The sequence below is a fragment of the Phoca vitulina genome, unplaced genomic scaffold, assembly GCF_004348235.1.
Source record: "Phoca vitulina isolate PV1807 unplaced genomic scaffold, GSC_HSeal_1.0 scaffold11, whole genome shotgun sequence".
NCBI classification, from domain to species: domain Eukaryota; kingdom Metazoa; phylum Chordata; class Mammalia; order Carnivora; family Phocidae; genus Phoca; species Phoca vitulina.
This window is the reverse complement of record NW_022589714.1, coordinates 161,393-167,447: the sequence shown is the minus strand read 5'-3', so window position 1 is coordinate 167,447 and position 6,055 is coordinate 161,393. Positions and strand designations below refer to the sequence as shown.

General features: G+C 33.7%; 1 non-coding gene across 1 annotated transcript; it reads right to left on the bottom strand.

Moving 5' to 3' along the window:
• Positions 1-927: 927 nt before the first annotated feature.
• LOC116635937 lies at positions 928-1,071 on the bottom strand. Its single transcript, XR_004300238.1, has one exon. It is a non-coding gene; the product is annotated as a U4 spliceosomal RNA (small nuclear RNA).
• Between the last annotated feature and the right edge of the window lie 4,984 nt (positions 1,072-6,055).

Here is a 6,055-nt window from a genome sequence, read left to right as displayed (position 1 = left end):
AAGAGTCCTTAGTGAAATCTTTTGTCTCTTTATGACAGTTCAGGGGTTGTTGTGGATTTTTTGTTTGTTTGTTTTTTTACAGTGTCCCCGTTGAGAACATTATAGAGCAAAGACAGATTTCGTGAGGTTTTAACAAAGCCATTTGAGGTACTAACAAGTTCAGTAGATGGAACAAACCACAGAGTTTAGAAGTGAAGCGCAACGCTAAAAGAACTGTTTAAATGTTAGGTGCACTTTATTCTTCATGGAAAATGCATTAAAAGAAATTTCATACACTAATTCTCTTGAAATGTGTCTAGAGTAAATTCAACTTATTCTCTGCATGAAGTCTTTATAGAGTGGACAAAAATAATCATCTGCCAGTTCTGAGTCAAGACCTCTAACACCTTTTATACTTCTATTTGCATGCTTGTGTCTCTACCATTGCCAGAAAACAAACAAACAAGGTGGGGGCGGGGTAAGGGAAAGCCTGGGTTAATTCGCTAATTTTAGGAAGAGGATGGCCTTAAGTACAGCCAATGACCCATTCAGCCCAGCCTAGATTTGCTGACACCCTTCTCCAACCCCATACCAATTCCTAGTTAGAGGAGCAAGCCTACCCAACGTGATCAGTGCAGCCAGGTGAGCCAATCTGCAGCCCAAGTGTAGCTCTAGGACAATAAAGTATTATTCATTTAATACTTTATGTTTAGGTGTAGTTTGTTACATAGTATTTTTGTAGCCTAGCAAAATGATGGATAGAATAGTTTGTTATTCAGACCATCTATCTATAATAAATCCTTTACTTATTGATCAATCCTATCTGTATAGAATATAAGATTCGCTAATAAAGAATCTTTGGTTGTATCGAATACTTAGGCATTGCACTTAACATGTGCATAATAAATATTCATTTGTGGTATGGATGTGGCAGCATAAAAATAATTTTCCAGTTTTGGAAGAATAAAAGATAAGTGTCATCCCCAGACTAACAAGTCTAAAAACTTTAAAAACAGTTGAAAAGTTTTCAATTAGCAATAATCGCGCCTCGGATAAACCTCATTGGCTACGATACTGCCACTGCTCAAAGCTAAACAGTTGAAATTTACCAGCATTAGAATGGGAAAAAGTAAATAAAAGAAATTGGGATAGAGGTTTCAGCAGTGGGTACATACTTTTGTTGACGCTTTCTGAGATTCAGTGGTGAAAAGCACTAGGGAAATTTAAAAAAAAAAAATGCTTCCTAAAAGTGAAGGGAACACTCCCAGATGCAAAAATGCACCTTTGTTTGCAGTTGCGGGTTGGAGCACTGCAGAGAGCGCTGCAGCAGAAGCCAATGGGCCCAATTTGGTTTAAAAAGAAAACAGAGTTCCAACAAGAAGTACAATGCCAAGGCACACTTGCAAGTGTAAGTCTATCATGTACACCTGAAGGAAAAGGTGAAGGAAAAGATTGTGAAAACTAATTAGCCTCTGTATGTTGAATCATATTAACTGTGTCCATCAATTTAAACCTATAAAGATAGCAATTTCCTATGGTTCAGGTTGAAACATGGCCGCATCTCCATCCTCTACTCAAACTCATTCAATGTGATAATAAAAAGGAATTAATGTAGAACAACAAGATACTAGGAGAAGAAAAATGAGAAATAGAGCAGAAAATGTTTACCAAGAATTTAAGAATGGCCCTATGTTAGATATTTACTATTTGTTCCTAATACATGCTTCCTTCTTCTCTGATTTGCTAGGAATTTATGGAGGCTGGATCATTGTGAACCCCCTCAGCCATTCTCGTTTGCTCCTCCAGATTAATTTTGGTCAGTTTGGTTGGTGGGAGTACTGACAGCAGATCTAGGGGTAAAAGATTAAGGTCAGGACATTTGTTCCCCAGCTTTCTTCCAGCCAGGACACTGGTGAGCCCTGTTCCTCCACTACATTTTACAGCTCCTAATAAGTAACCATCTCTTACAGCAACTGCCATTTCCTTTGGCTTCCAGTAATTGTTTCTTCCCTTGCAGCCTCCAAAAGATCATGTATTTTCCACTGTTGCCAGCTTTAGGTGCTTCACCATGTTTATGCACTTGCTGTAATAATCCTTTTATTAAACTTGCCTCATTAGTGTTGTCTCATTTGAGTAGATCATCTGTTTCTTACCAGGATTTTGATTAGTACAACCACAAAACAAAGTGAGAACTCAGAAAAGACAGCAGAAGGTCATGACATAAGAGCTGGTAGGAGTCCTCAAAGCATAGAGGAAAAACAGAGAGAAAATGGAAAAAGCAGAAGAAGTAATTGACACTGTGGAAAACTTGGTAAAGGTAATGGTGGATATAAATGACAAAATTAATCAAAATTAATTTGAAATAAAGTGTTAAGCTCTTAAGTAGGAAATAAGGTTTAGAGGATTTATTAAGGAGAAGCCTGGTTGCTTAGGTCTTCATTCCACCCACTCCCTCCAAAAAGAAATGGAGATAGAATATTTGAAATTATAAATCAAGAAAATTTCTCTGAAATCAAAACTATCTTAAATTTACATATCAAAAGGATACTATGTGGAATAAGGAAAAATGACACAGAATTGTCAATATCAATGTGTGTCCTAAATGTCAAAGTTAAGAGAAGAATTTTTTGGGAAGCAAGGCCAAAAGATCAAGTCTTTTATGAAGAAAAAGAGAATTAGGCTAGCCTCAAAATTATTTAAAACTTGTATACCAGAAATTACAGGAGTAAAGTTACAAGGCACTCAAGAAAGTGGGGCTATGGATTTTATGTAGGGAAAACGCACTCCAACTATGAAGCTTGAACATACAAAAAGCTTGAAAATGTATTTTTCCCAAGAGTACTTCTTAAGTAAACTATAAGAAGAAATTTGAGATTTTCCTCAGGAGATTATGTAAAAGAGGAGGTTACGAGCATTAAACATATGAAACTGTGGAATAAATCTAAGATCTGTTTAAGATACAAGGTGAGGAAAAAATGTAAAAGTGATAGGCCTCACAATGAAAAAACAATTAAAAGAAAATGTAAGAGAAAAAAGATGGGAAGTAGAGTAAGTTCAATACCTCATCCAATACAGATAAAAATTAAGTGATATCACTGAAAGTATCATTGGGGATGCAAAGCTAAATAATAAAAATAGTACTACTGAGTAAAATCAGATGTAGATAAGAGATGGGGAGAGAAAGTAGTAGAGAAAATATATTTTTTTCATGATATGCAATAAAAGACTGTGGTTTCAAATTATTATCATAAAGATGACCACTATAATAAAAAGCAAATCTTCCTAGATATCAGGAAAATCTACATATTAAAAAAACTAAAGCAAACATACAGCTTGAAAAAGAAAAATCAATAAAATTTAAAAAATAAATGTAACATTACATTAAAAAATATGAAAACATACTTGGAAAAGCAAACAAGATTAAATGAACTAAAATCATCCAGAGAAATAATTTCATATTAGTCTATAAGGAAAAATTCTATATAAAAATATACCTAAAATCTATATAAAAAGCATACTTTAAAATGGAAAAAATAAGCAAAAATACTCAAGTAAATGAATGTATGGAATTCTGGAGCTGTATCAGAGAAAATAAAAATAGATAAAATTGACCAAAATAGTATAATAAATCTTTAGACTATGAAAGGAGAAAAAGAGTCCCACAATTGATTTTAATTCTTTCTTTTAGAAAATCAAAGAGAAAATGACAATAACACAGTACTAATTGATTTATATATGTACATAAATATGTATAGATTGATGTATTTATATATTTATATGTATATATGTATCTTGTATAAATATAAAATTTGATACATACATTATATAAAACTTGTACTCTAAAATTTGATGTTATAATTTCTTTTCAGAGCATGTTAAAGTTGACCATATATTTGACCAAAGATAAAGCTTCAATATTGAGAAAAAAGAAATACAGAAACTATACTGTGACCATAGGTCAATAAAAATGAAAATAGTATAACCAGAAAACAATTTTATACTAACCATAAATTTTAATACTATATTTTTAGATAAATCCTGGTTTGTGAAGTTAATATAAAACATCATAGAAAATCTAAAAAATGATAATGAATATAAAACAATTTATGAGATTTATCTAAAGGAATGCTTGGGGGAAAAATGAATAGCTTTTACTACCCAGAGCAATACACAAACAGACAATAATGAAAAAATATTTAATACTGATTCAACTATTTAGAAGTTTTAAAATAGCAAAATTTAAAAAAAAAATCATTAAAACAGAATTTAGGGAATAAGACAACAGAATAACGAAAGCAGATCATTTGAGGCCCTGAGGCAGAAGGGTGCCTTGTGTATTAGAGGAACAAAAAGAAAATCCATGAGACTGGAGCAGTGAGAGGAAGAAGGAAATCATAAAAGATGAGGTCAGAGAACAGGAGGTGTAGACCACATACGGTCTTGAACAGAATAGCAAAGACTGGCTGTAGAATTGAGAGTAGGTTTCAGGGAAAAGGACAAAGACCAGCACAAAAGTTAATGCGTTCATCCAGGGGAGAGATGATGTGACTTTGACCAATGTGGGTTGCCGATTGGAGATGGTGAGCAGCAGTTGACTTCTGGATATGTTTTGAAGTAGAGCCAATAGGATTTATTGTTGGAACTGATGTGAGAAAGGAAAAAAGGCGAAGGTGACATCGTTTGCCTGAACAGGCAGCATGGAGTGGTCAGTGACTGAGATGAAGAACACGAGGGATGGGGCTGGTGTGGGGAGAGATCAGGAGTTCAATTTTAGACAAGTTCATTTTGAGATTCCTATTAAATATACCCAAGGGCAGTTGCCAATTAGGCAGTTAAATATGTAGGTCCAGAATTAAGTGGAGAGGTCTGGCCTGTAAATGTGAACTTGGGAATTATCAGCCTAGATGTTAAATGCAAAAGTTAAGGGGGAAATGTTCAGTTTTCACTTTCTCACTTTTGTTGTTGTTGTTGTTCAGACTTCCATGTCTGAAATGAAAGAAATGAGGAAATTATTTTTGCCAAAGCAGTGCATGTTAATCCATTGAGTGTCAAGCTAATAGATTTATGTTTTATCTGCTAACCTATTGGATATGAACGGAAGTTCATGAACAGGGAAATACGACCATGATGAAGTTTTGAAAGTGATTATTCTGGTAAATCTGAATACTGTGTATGGATGAGGTACAGAGACACAAATAGGGCTTTGTACTAAGAGTAGGGGGTAGAAAATCCAGGCTTAAGATTAATGTAGTGGAAATGGAGATGGATAACTTTTCTTTTTTCCCTGAAAGATTTAACTACACATGGATTCAAATGTTACCAATTTAAATGTGTTCCCATAATCTTCTTAAGTGAAATGAAGCTGCTTTCATTTCAAAAAGCCAAAGGCAATATGCTTATATTTGCAACAATCACAATAACAAAACATTTTTCCAGTGGAGCCATACTTTAAAGAATATTCTTTCTATAATGGATACTGCCCCTTTAAGTAGCAGAAAACAGCTTTAGAGGATAATAGTTGTTATTATGATTGTCAATCTATCCCAGATCTGCTATTCCGTATTTTGTTGCTTATAAAATAGTACTTTCAGCGTGAGGATTCTATTTATCTCAAGCCAGAGTGTCAAATCCCTGGTGGATTGGAAAAGGATGAAATCTGAGAAAGATCGAAAGAGAGAGACAGTAATAGAGGGAGACAGAAAGAGCTCAATGCTAAGAAAAAAAGAAAATATGGTTCTAGACCTCTTAAATCAATCCAATAGTATCTATCTTAAATTAACATCTTTAAAAAAATAAACTGACAACTTCCTTTTATTGTTTCATTAGGAAAAGATGTCAGACCAGTACGTGGAGATATCACATCTTTGATTTCTACTATTTGTATGTAATGTCTTTGATAACATGTAGTTGGCTTGAAACTGTCACTTCAAGTCTACATGTGTATCTTTATTAATCTCTCATTAGATTTTTGAGTAAACAACAGTTAAAAGAATCAAAAGCCTTTGCATTTGAGTAGTTTGTAATTTATTTTTACCCCAAACATACAATTTCCTTGGTTAATTCGTCTGTTAAATAG